The sequence below is a fragment of the Macrotis lagotis genome, chromosome 6 (genome assembly GCF_037893015.1).
Source record: "Macrotis lagotis isolate mMagLag1 chromosome 6, bilby.v1.9.chrom.fasta, whole genome shotgun sequence".
In the NCBI taxonomy this organism is placed as follows: Eukaryota; Metazoa; Chordata; class Mammalia; order Peramelemorphia; family Peramelidae; genus Macrotis; species Macrotis lagotis.
The window spans coordinates 116544594-116561352 of record NC_133663.1 but is presented as its reverse complement, the minus strand read 5'-3'; positions in this window follow the sequence as shown (position 1 = coordinate 116561352).

The following is a 16759-nucleotide window of genomic DNA, read 5'->3' as shown; positions in this document are numbered from 1 at the left end:
AAATGACACTGATAATACTCATATGAACCTTCTCAGTTAATAGAAGAGGTAGAGAGAGCTTTTATAGTTGAAGCACAGGAGAAAGCTGAATTCAAAGATAAAATATGGTGTAAAAATGGAGTCAATAGAAAAAAAGGGAAATTGAATGGGAGAAAGAAAAAGGAGAGGGGGAATAATCCAAGTTATTTCACATAAGATTTTTTTTATTACAATGAGCTATTGCAATGATATGGAAGTGGGGAGGCAAGAGGGAATGAGGGAACCTTTGCTCTCATCAGAGATGGCTAGGAGAGGAAACAGCATATATACTCAATGGGATATAGACATCTGGAGTAAGAAGGGAGGGGAAGCAGGGGGAAGGGGTGGGGATGTGAATAAAGGAGGAGAGGATGGACCATGGGGGGAGAGTGGCCAGATATAACACATTTTCTTTCTTACTTCTTGCAAGGGGCTGGGATTGGAAGGCCTGTCTGGGACCATAGGGCCAGGTGGATTCTGGGCCTAAGGGGTGGTATGGGGGCTCAGGGCTTCTTGGCCCCAGGACCAAGGATCTGTCTGCTGCACCACTCGGCAACCCTAAAGCAGAGTCAGAGTGAAAGGAGAGAGAAAATACAGTACATGGTAGTGGAGAAATAAGAAAGGAGGGAGTTGCGATCAGCAATGGCAACAGTGGAAAAATATGGAAGTAACTTTTGTGATGGGCTTATCATAAAGAATGCGATCCACCCATGACAGTTGTTGGTGTTGGAACAAAGACTGAAGCACATTTTTTGTTATTATTATTATTTGGGGGAGGGTGCAGGGCAAGTGGGGATGGGTGGCTTGCTTGGGGTCACATAGCAGGGTGATCTTTGGGTGTCTGGGGCCAGATTTGGACCCAGGTGCTCCTGGCTCAAGGGCCAATGCTCTATCTGCCACCCAGCCACCCCTACTATTATTACTATTTTATTTTATTTTAGGTCTTTTTTTTCTTTTTTTTTGTTTTTGCAGGGAAGTGGCCATTGGGTGGCTTGCATGTCACACGGCTGGGTGATTGTTGGGTTTACAAGGCTGGATATGGGCTTGGGTGCTCGTGGCACCAGGGCTGGTGCTTCGTCCATTGCACCACCTGGCCATACCTACAATTATTACTATTATTTTTTTTTAATTTTAATTTTTTTCTCTCCCCTTTACTTTTTTCACCCAAGCAAGTCTATCTATATTCATGGGGGAGGAGGGGTATTTTGTTTACTTGTAAACAAGAATATTTTATTAATGTAAAAAAATATTAGTACAAAATGAGAATAAAAATAAATTAAAAAAAAAAACAACAAAAGTTCAAGAATAACAATAGAACTGTTAAAAAATGTAAAGGAAGGTGGCCTAGTTTCATCAGATCTAAAATCATACTTTAAAGCAACAGTCAGCAAGGCTGCCTGGTACTGGGTAAGAAATAGAGTAATGGATCAGTGGATTAGTATGGGTTCAAAAGAAACAAGAATAACTGATTGCAGTAATCTACTGTTTGACAAACTCAAAGACATTGACTTCTGGAATAAGAACTCACTATTTGACAAAAATTGTAGGGAAAATTGTATGGCAAAAATAGTATGGCAAAAATTAGCCACAGACCCACAGCTCACAATCTATACCAAAATAAGGTCAAAATGAGTACAGGGTTTAGACACAGAACAATTAACAGACCCAAAAATACTCTGCCAGATCTATGGAAAGGGGAGACATTCATGACCAAGCAAGAAATAGAATGTATTGTAAATTGCAAAATGGGTGATTTTTACTATATTAAATTAAAAAGGATTTGCACTAATAAAAACAATGCTGTTCAAAGTTAGAAGGAAAACAGAAAGCTGGAAAACAATTTTCACAGCTAGGCGTTCTTATAAAGGTATAATTTCTAAAATATATGGAGAATTGCATCAAGTTTATAAGGTTACAAGTTATTTCCTAATTGACAAATGGTCAAAGGATATTAACAGTTTGCAAATGAAGATATTTAAGCTATGTGTAATCATATGAAAAAATGGTCCAAATCATTACTTATTAGAGAAATGCAAATTAAAACAACTCTCTACACTTATCATTTTGGGCAAGCTGTCAAAAAAGGGACAACAATCAATATTGGACAGGTTGTGGGGGAATTGGGACATTAATGCATTGTTGGTGGAATTGTGAATTGCTTCATCCATTCTGGAGAGGTTATGGAACTATGCCCAAAGACTAATAAAACTGATCATACCCTTTTGACCCAGCAATACCAATACTAGGTGTATATTCAGAGGAAATCATTAAAAATGGGAATAGTCAAACATGTTCCAAAATATTCATAACAGCTCTTTTTATAGTGACAAAGAATTGAAAATTGAGGGTATGCCCATCAATTGGGGAACAAGTTATGGTAAATGAATGTTATGTATTACTATTGTCTATAAGAAACCTTGTATGTTCAGACTCTAGAGAAGCATGGAACAAATAACAGGAACTTATCGTGAGTGAAGGGAGCAGAACCAAGAGAACATTATACTTATTAACATTAACATTGTGAGTTGATCAACAATGACAGATAAAGCTACTCTCACCATTTTAGAGATCTAGAATAACCCTAGGAGTTTGGCTATGGACAATGCTATCCCCATCCAGAGGAAGAAAAACAAAACAAAACAAAACAAAAAATCCTACAGAATCTGAATGAGTACTACATTCAATTTTTAAAATTTTCTTTTGTGTATTTCTTACTTCTCTCAACGATATTTTTTTGTTTTCCATTAATCCTAATTCCTCAAACCAAAAAAAAAAAGACTTATATATAAACATGTTAAACACAAATGTGTATGTACAATATTCACCTGACTGCTTGCCTCTGAGGGGAGGGGAGTGGGAAAGGAAAGTAGAAGGAAATAATATATCTTAAATATATGCATATATGCATGTAGATGAATGTTGAAAAACTTTCATAACACATAACTGGAAAAATTAAATAAAATATCAGTTGAAAAAATAATTGGAACAGACAATAGTAAAAAAAAAGAATTTTTGTACTACCTGAAAGCCATGATCAAAAAAAGTACTTGTCTACCATCTTACAAGAAATCATCAAGGAAAATTACCCTGATATAATAGAACTACAGGGTAAAATAGTAATTGAAAGAACCGACCAATCACTTCCTAAAGGTGATCCTAAAATGTAACAACAAGGAATATTGTAGACAAATTCCAGAATTATCAGATCAAAAAGAAAATCCTATAGGTAGTATCAAAGAAGCAAATCAGATACAGAGGAGGCACAGTCAGGTTTATGTAGACAGAAGGAAAAGGGAAACAGAATGGAGTAAATTCCATCAAATGAAGAGTCACAAAGGACTTACTACAGTAGATAGAAAGAAGGGGGGGTGAGAATTGCTTGATTCTTAATTTTATTGAATTGGGCTCAAAGAGGGAATTGCACTCATTTGAGTTTAGGAATTAATCTTTCCCCTTCAGGCATTAGGAAGGGAAATGGGGTAAGGGGTAAGTGAAAGAGGGAAGAAAGGGGAGGTAAAGCAAAATGCAAATGGGGAAAGAAAAGGGAGGGGGGGCCTTGATAGAAGAGGGTGCAGATTGAGGAAGTTAGTATTCAGAAGCAAAACATTGGTGAGGAGGGACACAGTAGAAAGAAAAGTACAAATGACAGTGAGATAGGATGGAGGGTAATACAAAGTAGTTGTTACTTTGAATGTGAAAGGGATGAACTTTCCCATAAAATGGATGAAGATAACAGAGCAGATTAAACAACAGAATCCTAGAGTACACTGTTTACAAGAAACACATTTAAAGCAGAGAGATTAACAGAGTAAAGTTAAAAGGTTAGAGCAGAATATATTATGCTTCAGCTGAAGTGAAAAAAAAAGTCAGGCAACAACTTATCTAGACAAAGCAAAAGTAAAAATCCATCTCATTAAAATGGAAGGGAGCTACATCTCTCTAAAAGGTACAATAGATAATGAAATAATAATAATAAATAAATATATGTCACAAGTGGTATAGCATCCAAATTCTTAGAGGAGAAATTAAATGAATTACAGTAAGAAATAGAGAGCAAAACTTGGATAGAGGACCTCAACCTTACTCTCACAATTAGATTAATCTAGCCACAAAATAAAGTGAACATCAGATGTTCACTAAAGAAAGTGAATATAATGTTAGAAAAGTTAGATAAGCTAAACCTCTTGTGAAAAGTGAATGGGGATAGAAAGGAATATATCTTTTTCTCAATGGTACATGTCACCCACACAAAAATTGATCATGTGTTAGGGTATAAAAATCTCACAATAAAAAACAGAAAGGAAGAAATATTAAATGCATCATTGTCAGATCAAAATATAATAAAAGGTTCCTATACTAAAGGGTGATGGAAAGATAACCTAAAAAGTAATGGAAACTAACCAATGAGAAATTAAAGAATTAAAGAAAATCATAGAAATAATTATTAACTTCATCCAAGACAATGACAATAAGGAGATGACATGCCAAAACAGTTATAAGGGGGGAAATATTATATCTTTATATCTCTAAATATATACATGAAAAAAATAGAGAAAGATATCAGTAAATTGGGCATGCAATTAAAAAACACCAACTAGATAACAAATTAGAAATTCTGATAATCAAAGGAGAGATTAATAAAATGAAAAGAAAGGAACATATTGAATAAAAATTAAAGTAAAAGTTAGTTTTGTGAATAAAACCAATAAAATAGATAAACTCTTTGATTTCTTTTTAGGTTTTTTTTTTTTGCAAGGCAAATGGGGTTAAGTGGCTTACCCAAGGCCACACAGCTAGGTAATTATTAAGGGTCTGAGGCTGGACTTGAACGCAGGTACTCCTGACTCCAGGACAGGTGCTCTATCCACTGCACCACCTAGCCTTCCCTGACCCTTTAATTTTTAAAAAGTGAAGAAAACCAAAATGCCAGTATCAAATGAAAAGGGTAAATTCACTATCAACAAGGAGGAAATGAAAACAATAATACAAAGCTATTTTATCCAACTCTGTGCCAATATAGCTGATAATCTAAGTAAAATTGATGAATATTTACAAAAATATAACTTGCCCAGATTAGCAGAAGAGGAAATTAAATGCTTAAATAATTCCATTAACAGAAAAAAGAAATTGAACAAACCATCAAGGAACTCAAGAAAAAATCTGTCAGATGGCTTCACAAGTGAATTCGATCAACCATTTAAAGAGCAATTAATTCCAATTCTTTAAAAATTATTTGAAAAAATAGGTGAAGAAAGTGTTCTGCCATATTCTTTCTATGTCACTAATATGATGCTAATACCAGGAAGGATCAAAACTGTGAAAGAAAATTGTTGATCTCTTAATGAATATTGATGCAAAAATTTAAATAAAATGTTAGCAAAATGAATATAGAGAGTTATCACTAGGATTATAAACTACGATCAGGTAAGTTTTCTGCCAGGAATACAGGATTGGTTCAATATTAGAAAAACTATCAGAATAATTGACCATATCAATAAAAAACCTACAGAAATTATTTGATTATTTCAGTTGATGCTGAAAAAGCTTTTGACCAAAATACAGTATCTATTCCTATTAAAAACACTAGGGAGCAAAGAATGAATGGAGATTTCCTTAAAATAATAAGCAGTATCTATCTAAAACTAACCATAAGCAGTTTATATAATGGGGAGAAGTTGGAAATAGCTGCAATATCATTAGAGGTGAAATAGTATTATTATTCAATTCAGTATTATTCAATATTATTTTTAAAATATTAGCTTTAACAATAAGAGAAGTAACAGAACTTTAAAAAATTAGAATGATAGAGCTGTGAACTTATCCAACCTTTCTGGAGAGCAATTTAGAATTATGCCCAAAAGGCAACAAAAATGTGTATACCTTTTGATCTAGCAATACCACTACTGGGTCTACTGCCTGAAGAAATTATGAAAAAGGGTAAAAACATCACCTGTACAAAAATGTTCATAGCAGCTCTGTTTGTGGTGGCAAAGAAATGGAAACTGAGGGAATGTCCATCAATTGGGGAATGGCTTAACAAACTGTGCTATATGTATGTCACAGAACAGCATTGTTCCATTAGAAACCAGAAGGGATGGGAATTCAGGGAAGCCTGGAAGGATTTACATGAACTGATGCTGAGCGAGATGAGCAAAACCAGAAGAACGTTGTACATCCTAACAGCAACATGGGGTTGATCATCAACCTTAATGGACTTGCTCATACCAACAAGGCAACAATCAGGCACAATTTTGGGATATCTGTGATGAAGAATGCCATCTGTATCCAGAGAAAGAATTGTGGAGTTTGAACAAAGACCATTACCTTTAATTGTTTTTTTTAGGCTTTTTTGCAAGGAAGTGGGGTTAAGTGGTTTGCCCAAGGCTATACATTGTGACTCTGAGGCCAGATTTGAAATCAGGTATTCCTGACTCCAGGGCTAGTGCTGTATCCTCTATGCCACCTAGCTGCCCCTGGACTCATTTCTAAAATACATAGGGAACTGAGTCAAATTTATAAGAATACAAGTTATTACTTGATTGATAAGCAGTTCCCAGATGAAGAAATTAAAGCTATCTATAATCACATAAAATAATGAAAAAAAATCATTATTGAGGAAAGAAATGCAAATTAAAACAGTCCTAAGATACCACCTCACATCTATCAGAATGGCCATTTTGGCAAAAAAAAAAAATGGAAAATGATCGGTGTTGGAGGTAATGTAGGAAAACTGGGACACTAATTCATTGATGGTGGAGTTGTGAACTTATCCTACTGTCATGGAGAGAAATTTGGAACTATGACAAAGGGCAATAAAACTGTGTATACCCTTTGATCCACTAATATCACTATTTCACTTATTCTAAAGAGATCACAAGAAAGGGCAAAAAAAAAATCCCCAAAAATATTTATAGCAGTTCTTTTTGTAGTGGTAATGAGTTGGAAATTGAGAGGATAACTATCAATTGGGAAATGTCTGAACAAGTCATGGTATATGAATATTATGGAGTACCATTGTTTTCTAAGAAATCATGAGCAGTCTGACTTCAGAAAAGTCTGTAAAGATTTACATGAACTGATATTGAATGAAATGAGATGAACCAAAAAAACTATTAATGAACGTAACTCATCTCAGCAGTATAATTATTAAAGATGATTCTAAAGGATTTATAATGAAAAATGCCACCCACACCCAGGGAAGGAACTATGAAGTCTAAATGTAAATCAATGCTCAATATTTTCAATTTAAAATTTGTTTTAAAATTTGTTATTTTTTTCTTTTATATTTTTTCTTTTTGTTATGATTCTTTTTTTTTAGAATGTGATTAATTTGGAAATACGTTTTATAGAATTATACATGTACAACCTATATTAGATTGCTCTCTATCAGGGGGATGGGGAGGGAAAGGGGAGGAAAGGGAGGAAGGGAGAAAAATGTGGAGTTCAAAAATGGTTGCTAAAAATTATATTTTTCATGTCATCGGAAAAATAAATTAATTAATTTAAAAAATTTTGCTGTGATAATAATGTCATGCATTGGCAATATGTTTGCTATAACTGTGAAAGCAAGGTTTTAAATGAATCATTGGATATGGTTAAGAATAATATGATCTACTAAAATTATATTACAAAGCATCAGTCATCAAAACTGTCTGGTATGGGTTAAGAAATAGAGTAGTGGACCAGTAACCTCAGACAAAATAAAATATGTGGAAGTCAAGCTGCCAAGGCAGATTCAAAATCATTTTGACAGCAATTACAAAACTCTTCTCACAAAAATAAAAATTAGATTTAAATACCTGGGCAAACATCAACTGGTCATAGATAGGTTGAGTTAATATAATGAAAATAACAATTCTACCAAAACTAAACTACTTGTTTAGCACCCTACCAATCAAAATTCCATAAAAATTACTTTGAGTTAGAAAAAGTTGTGAGTAAATTTATCTGGAGAAACAAAAAGTCAAGAATTTCCAGGGATTCAATGGAAAAAAAAGGGAAAAACAAGGTGGCTTAGCCTTAGCAGATCTAAAATTATATCATAAAGCATCAGTCATCAAAACTACCTGGTATTGGCTAAGAAATAGAGTTGTGGATCCATGGAATAGACTAGGTGCAATAGCAGGAAACGATTATAGTAATCTGCTGTTTGATAAATCCAAAGAGTCCAGATACTGGGATAAAAACTCTCTTTGATAAAAACTGTTTGGAAAATTGGAAGTTAGTATGGAAGAAACTTGGATTAGACCAACACCTCACACCCTATTCCAAAAGAAGATCCAAATGGATACCGGATTTAGACACAAAAATCAATACTATAAGCAAATTAGAAGATCAAGGGCTAGTTTACCTGTCAGATCTATGAAAAGGGGAGCAGTTTATGACTAAGGAAGAGATGGAGAACATCACTAAAAACAAACTAGATGATTTCAATTACATTAAATTAAAAAGCTTTTGCACAGATGATACCACTGCAACCAAGATCAAAAGAAATGTAGTAAACTTGGAAAGAATCTTTACAAGTAATGTTTCTGTCAAAGGACTCATTTATAAAACATACAGAGAACTGAGTCATATTTTTAAAAAAAGCCATTCCCCAGTTGACAAATGGTCAAAGGATATGTAAAGGCAATTTACAGATGAGGAGATCAAAGCAATTTATAGTCATATGAAAAATTGCTTTAAATCATTACTCATTAGTCAAATGCAAATTGAAGCTTCTCTGAGGTACCACTTCACACCTCTCAGACTGGCCAATATGACCAGAAAGGATAATGATCATTGTTGGAAGGGTTGTGGGAAATCTGGGACACTATTACATTGTTGGTGGAGCTGTGAAATCATACAAGCTTTCTGGAGAGAAATTTGGAACTATGTCCAAAGGGCAACAAAAAATGTGCATACCCTTTGTTCCAGCAATACTATTACTGGTTCTATATCCTGAAGAGATGGTGAAAAAGGGTAAAAAACATAACTTATACAAAAATATTCATAGCAGCCCTGTTTGTGGTGGCAAAGAATTGGAAATCAAGTAAATGTTCTTCAATTGGGGATTGCCTTAGCAAATTGTGGTATATGTATGTCATGGAACACTGTTGTTCTATTAGAAACCAGGAGGGATGGGAATTCAGGGAAGCCCTGAGGGATTTTCATGAACTGATGCTGAGCAAGATGAGCAGAACCAGAAAAACACTGTACATCCTAACAGCAACATGGGGATGATGATTAACTTTGATAGACATACTTATTTCATTAGTACAATAATCAGGGACAATTTGGGGCTGTCTTCAATGGAGAAAACTATCTGTATCCAGATAAAGAACTGTGGAGTTTGAACAAAGTTCAAGGACTATTCCCTTTAATTTAGGAAAAAACTTATATCTTATTTTCTAATCTTGTTATCTCTTATACTTTAAGTTTCTTGTTTAAGGATATGATTTCTTTCTCATCACACTCAATTTGGAACAATGTACAACATGGAAACAATGTAAAGACTGACAAATTGCTTTCTGTGGGGGGTGGGGGAGGGAAGTGAGATGGGGGAAAATTGTAAAACTCACAATAAAATCTTTAAAGGAAAAAAAGAATAATATGATCTAAATGCAGAAAAGGAAATATTCATTGGAATTAATGTAGTCTGAAATATTGTTGAATAGAATACTAAGTAAAAGACCAATTGTGTAGTCTGAGTAATAGGTTTGAGAAAATAATAAACATATTACAAAGTAAAATGAAAATAAATAATAAAGGTTAGAATTTTTGAACCATAAGTGAGTTATATAAAATTTGTGGAATATGGATTGAGGCATGTTGAAGGACTATAAGCAGATTTGCTTTTATATAAGTAAAAGAATTTGTTATGGAAGTTTTTTTATTAAAGATTTTATTTATTTTGAGTTTTACTCCCCCTTCCCTCCCCCCATTCCCCCTTAACCCATCCCTTTCTTCTCATTTTTCTCTAGGGTAAGATAGCTTTCTATACCCTATTAAGTATATATGTTATTTAATCTCTGAGCCATTTCTGATAAGAATGAAGGCTCACTCATTTGCCCTTCCTCCCCCCATTCCACTCCATTATAAAAGCATTTTCTTGACTCTTATATGAAATATCTTATCCCCTTCTTCCTCTCCTTTCTCTTCCTTCCAATACTTTCCTTTATCACACATTGACTCCATCTCTTTACTATGTTATACTATTATATCCAGTTCTTTCCTGTGCCCTGTATGTGAATATATATATATATATATATATATGCGTGTATGTATATATGCATATGCTCCTTCTAACTGCTCTGATAAATGAGAAAGTTCATATGATTTATCAGTATCTTCTTCCCCTGCAGAAATACAAGTAGTGCAACATCATTAAATTCCTATTATAAGGAATTATATAGTCCTTCTCATCCAGCCCCTCTATAGTTTACCTGAGTCCTGTACTTGGAGATCAAACTTTCTGTTCAGCTCTGGTCATTTCAACAGGAAAGTCTGAAAGTCCCCTGTTTCACTGAAAGTCCATCTTTTTCCCTGAAAGTTTTGCTAGGTAGTTGATTCTAGGTTGTAAACCAACATCTTTTCCCTTCGGGAACATCATATTCCAAGCCCTACAAGCCCTTAATGTAGATGATACCAGATCATGTGTAATCCTGACTATAGAGCCATGGTAGTCAAATTGTTTGTTCCTGGCAGCTTTTAGTATTTTCTGTTTGACTTAGGAGTTTTGGAATTTGGTTATAATATTTCTGGAAGTTTTTCTTTTGGGATCTCTTTCAGGAGGTGATGGGTGAATTCCTCAATTTCTATTTTGCTCTGCTTCTAGGATCTCAGGGCAATTTTGCTGTATTATTTCTTGAAAAATGAAGTCTAGGTTCTTTTCCTGGTCATGACTTGCAGGTAGCCCAACAATTTTTAAATTATCTCTTCTGTATCTGTTTTTGAGGTTAGTTATTTTTCCAATGAGATATTTCACATTTTCTTTTAATTCTTGGGGGTTTTTTGGGAATAATTTTATTTCTTCCTGATTTCTTGCAAAGTCATTGTTTTCCTTTAGTTCCACTCTGCATTTGAAGAAGTTATTTTCTTCAGAGAACTTTTTTTCTCCTTTTCCAGCTGATTAATTCTTCTTTTTTTAAGGTATTCTTCTCCTCATTTGCCTTTTGTTTGGCTTTTTTCCATTTGGCCTAAACTGGTTTTTAACATATTTTCTTCATTTTTTTTTTATTTCTTTCAGCAAGCTGTTTACTTGGTTTTCATGATTCATCTGCATCACTCTCATTTCTCCTCCCAATTTCTCCTCTGCCTCCCTTAATTGCTTTTCAAAGTCTTTTTTGAGCTCATCCATAGCCTGAACCCATTTTCTATTTCTCTTGGAGGTTTTGGATATATAAGCTTTAACTTTGTTATCTTCTGAGTATGTATTTTGATCCTCCATGGGAACAAAATAATTTTCTATGGTCAGATTCTTCTTTTTTTTTCTTTTGTTTTCTGATTTCCTCATCCTATGTCTGATTTACCACACTTCCAAAGCTTTGGGGGACAATCCACAGGGACTTCAATTCCTCCAAGGTCTTATGAGAGGCTCTACTGTTCTCTTGACTGTGCTCTGAGATGTGGATGACCACAGGCCCTCCCCTCTGCCCTGGAGCTGTGAGGAGAATCATAGTGAGGAGAGTCCCTGTTCGGCTATGGTGGTATGGGAGCCCAAACTGCAACCTGGATCTGAATGTGGGCAAATAGCTGAGTTCTGCAACAGGGAGAACATAGAGACCTCTGCAGTGTCCCCCAACCCCTTTACTGTCTGTAGGCTGGGAGTTCTGGAAGTGCTGGGTAACTCTGCTGATTCCCACTGCAGGTTCTCACCACAGGGCTGTTCTGAAGCTGGTGTTCCGCTCTGGTATGGTAGAGTTCTCTCACCACCCCTTCCAAGCTATCCTTGGTGATCCCTGAGTCAAGAGGTCTGTAAACTACCTTACTGCCATGGACCCAGACTCCCAGCTGACTGTGCTGCACTGTATACTGCTTTGCCATTGTTCTGAGCTGTGGCTGGGGCTCTTTCCAACCCCTCATCCCAGTGAAACACCTTTCCTGTGGAACTTCTAAGTTGTCTTGGACTGGAAAATTATATCACTCAGTCTTTCTGTGGGTTTTGTACCTCTAAATTTTGGCTAGAGTCATAATTTGACAGCTTTTGGAGTTTTGGGGGAACAAGTTTACAGGAATTCCTGTCTTCACACCACCATCTTGGTTCTGCCCCTGGACAACTGATTGGGAGTTGCATCAGTGTAGGCATTGTATTATATATTGCTGAATGTAGTCATAAATATCAGATATTAAGGTACCAATAGTATGGATTTGAAAAAAGGTATCAGTTTCCTTTAATTTGCACCAAATACTGATTTTTTTCCTCATATCTACCAGCAACTAAAGGAGGAAATAATATAGTTTGGTCTATGGACTTTAATTTTCACTTAAGCTTTGGAAATTAACCTCTTTTTCTTTCAACCATATATAATCAGTTCTGCTATAATGCTTAGTTTGAAAACATGAATTTGTTCCAATCAGTTTGATATATATTAGAGAAAAAATTGAGTATAATCTGAATATTGTGTTTGTTTAAGTGGGATTTCAACCACAAGGAACAGTAAGAGGACACAGGCCTCTTCACAATTGTACACAAGCTGCAGCCCTTGTGACACTTGCTCCCACAAGTAAATCTCAGGTCTTTTTTCAGAGTTAAGTGCCATATTTATTGTATACATTTTGATGTGGTAAAAGTTTGGGCTCACCCCCCCCCAATCTTCCACCATAGCTAAGATCCACAGTTTTGAATGTCTTTCTTCAGTCCAGGTTCTATGGGAAACAGCTTTAGGCTGACCAGCAGCTTGAGGCTATGGACATGGTCAGTTCTCATTAGTATTTATATATTTCTTAATCATTTAACATGTAAAAACTTTGCAAATATTTTGATTAGATTCTTTTGGGTTTTTTTTTTAGGTTTTTTCAAGGCAAATAGGGTTAAGTGGCTTGCCCAAGGCCACACAGCTAGGTAATTATTAAGTGTCTGAGACTGGATTTGAACCCAGGTACTCCTGACTCCAGGGCCAGTGCTTTATCCACTATGCCACCTAGCCACCCTGATTAGATTCTTTTTTTTAAAAATTCATCATAGATGAAGTTTTTGAGTGTTGTATTCCAGACCCCATTTTCCTTCTGATGCATCATTGTGCATAGTTCTATGGCCTTTGGGAACACTTATATGATATTATAGCATAAGGACTATGGTAAGAGATCTGAACTAGTGAGAATTCAATAAAAACTGAAGGTCTGTTTGAGCTAAAAGACAGAGACATTCAAATATATATAGGAGAAATGCTTTGTAGTTAAATCATTTGAATGCCATTTTGCTGAGCATTCTTTCTAAAGAACTGATTTTACTCTTTAATTGTTAAAGAGAAATCACACACATGAAGGCTTTGAGACAGTGTTTAGGAGAACAACTATCCTCAGAATTACTCCCATTACTTTCTAGAAATAGTAACAGCCACTTCTCTGGTGATCCCATCTAACAGTGGTAGTATGAGCTGAGCAAGTGAGCCCTAAAGGTAGTTACATAAAACAGGAAAATTAGAATGAAACACAACCAAGAACAGATAAAGGTCTGATGACACAATAAGCATGTGAAAAAAAAGACTTAAAAATAAGCATTTTTAGATTTTTCTATAGTTCTTGAAAATACCATTAATGCTATTTTTTCATATAGTGGAACCTGTGGAGGTGGGAATTCTAATTTCATCCTCTCATTTACCAGCATCCTCTCTGGGTCTCAAGCTCCATCTTCTCCTTTTTTTTTTTTTTGCTTCTCTATCACCTTTAAAACCTTTTATCAGACTGAATAATGCTCCTCCTTACTCCTCCACTACATGTTCCTTCTCCCCTACCCTGACTCATGTGGTTTTTAAATAAGTTTAATGAAACTTATGAGCTTGGTTGAGATCTTGGCTCTATTCTTTCTCATCAGGGAAGCAACAGTAAATAAAGTATCCTTTCCTGGGTCCTGCTTGTCTTGACTCTCTTGTGAGATGCCCTTATGTTTAGCTATAAAACTATAAATAAAAAGGATTCTAATATGATGACAATCTTCTGATGAAGATGGCAATATAAGGAGCTACAGCAATCTGATCAAGGTAATGAATTTTGAGAAAAAATTCAAATTGCACATAAATAGAGATAACTCCAACTATCTATAGCTACATCAGAAATATTCCTTATTTTCAGTAAAGACAAGTGAAGGAATAGCAGAACAGACAGGAAGTTGAGATCTCCTAATAAGTGGCTGCACACAGAATTAAGGACCATCTAGAAACAGCACTGAAACTTGCACTGATAGCACCTATTTCACAGGGTTGTTGAGAGGATCAACTGTGATCACATACATACATACATGCACATATGTAAGTATGTAATTTTTTCAATGTAAATTTGCAATGTAGAATTTGCAAACTTTCATAAATGCTGGCCATTATCATCAGAGAAACAAATCTAAGGCAAGTTGATATTGGGGAGGGGAAGTGACCTGAATTGGGGAGAGACTTTACCCTTCCAAATTGTCCAACCTGTGGGCCACAGCAGCCTTCTGTTGTGCTCCTTATTGGTATGGGTCATTATATTCATGTGTGGGTATTGAATTCTGTATGCAGTTCTTGGGGTGTTTTTGTTGAGTGGTATGACCCTAGAAGAGCTAATAAGATAGACACCCTATACCTAGCTTATATCTGAAGCCAGCCAGTATGATCACTATGGGATAAAGATCTAAAGTTTTCTGACTGGAGACTGGAACTCCCAAGAGGGTCAATAGATATAATTTTAGCTGACTTAGTCTAGCATCTATGGACCTAAAAAGTCAAATTGATTTAGGGTACCTAAAATTTGGGAATCAAAACCCAGGGTAAGTTTAAGTGATTTCTAGTCACTTAGTTGACTTATACTGTGATAAGCTGACTCAACGCAATCATTTTATGAGCTCGAAAACATGAGCTTACCTACCACAACCAAGTATTGAGATTGAACAGATGATAAGCTTACACAAACAACAGTAAGGTTGGGGAGCCACCAGAAATGTGCATTCCAGAGTTAGGGAACCTTAAAGAAATGAGCCTGAAGGCAGTGCAAATAGGGTTAGTTCTACCAGAAAACGACTTGAAGCCCATATAATCTCAACTACCTGTCAGAACAGTAAGAAAAAAAAATAGAACTTAAAATAATTCAGATAGCCACAAGCATGTCCTAGCCAATCCCATCTTTTTTGTTTCGTATTGGTTTTTTTGCAAGGCAAGGGGGTTAAGTGACCTAATTATTAAGTATCTGAGGTGAAATTTGAACTAAAGTCCCACTGACTCCAGGGCTGGCGCTTTATACACTGTGCCACCTAGTTCCCCCCAGCCAATGCCATTTCATCACATTTCCAATGAAAACCTTATAACTGCTTCTCCCCAAAACTTCCTTAAGTCCAACACCCCAGCAGTCTGACAGATGCTTACTCCCCCACCAGGAGGTTCTGAATCATACTTCTCTTTCATTGCTTCTCATTTCCTGCCCTCCACACACACACTAGCTATGTCTCTGCTCTACTCAAGCCCTTTCCTATGAAATCAAGTGCTTCTTGTGATGTTATTTACTTGAAGCTAATTAATGACACTAGTTAGGGTATGACCCTATTGATCAAATGGTTTTCAGAAATGTATGCTTAGTATGCATGGAATCATCACAATTGTTTCCCTGCTGGAAGTTTTGAATTAAGGTATTTAAATATTCAGGAGACACATCAAATTCAGAATATGAAATTTAGCATAAAAAACAGACTACTCCAGGAAAAATGAAGGCAATAAATTGATACACTGCAAGAGAAACGTGAGCAACAAGAATGATGCCAGGGAAATATTTCAAAATATAATGTAAATAAAAAGGGGCAAAATAGTTTAATGAAAATACCTATTACAGAAAATGATCAAAACTAGAAAATTATATGTCAGTATGTTTTAAAAAAGTCAACAGTAAAATATCTAATATAAAATATTTCAGATTATCATGAAACTCATAAGTATTGTTTTTGAAAAGTGACAATAGTCTCTTCCTCCTTAATAATTCTGAGTAAAGCTCAATAATAAAAAAAAGAAATTATTTTTCTTTCTTTTTTTATTTTTTGCAAAGCAGTTCGGTTAAGTGACTTGTCCAGGGTCACACAGCTAGGTAATTATTAAGTGTGTGTGAGACCAGATTTGAAGTCAGGTCCTCCTGACTCCAGGGTTAGTACTCAATCCAGTGTATCATCTAGCTGCTCCTAAAAAAGGAAATAATTAAAAAATAAGTTTTAGATCCTTTTATATTTTCAAGTAATTGTAAATTGAAAGGATGCTCAGAAACTGGAGATTGGCTAACCTAGTTGCGGTAAATCAATTTATGAAAAAAACTTTTGTGCTGTAAGAAATAATGAGCAGAAAGATTTCTGAAAAGCCTGGAGATGGGGCGGCTAGGTGGTGCCTTGGAGTCAGGAGTACCTGGGTTCAAATCCGGTCTCAGACACTTAATAATTACCTAGCTGTGTGGCCTTGGGCAAGCCACTTAACCCTATTTGCCTTGCAAAAACCTAAAAGAAAAAAAAAACCTGGAGAGTCCTATATGGACTGATGGAAAATGAAGTGAGAAAATCCAAGAGAACATTGTACATGGTAACTGCAACACAGTATGA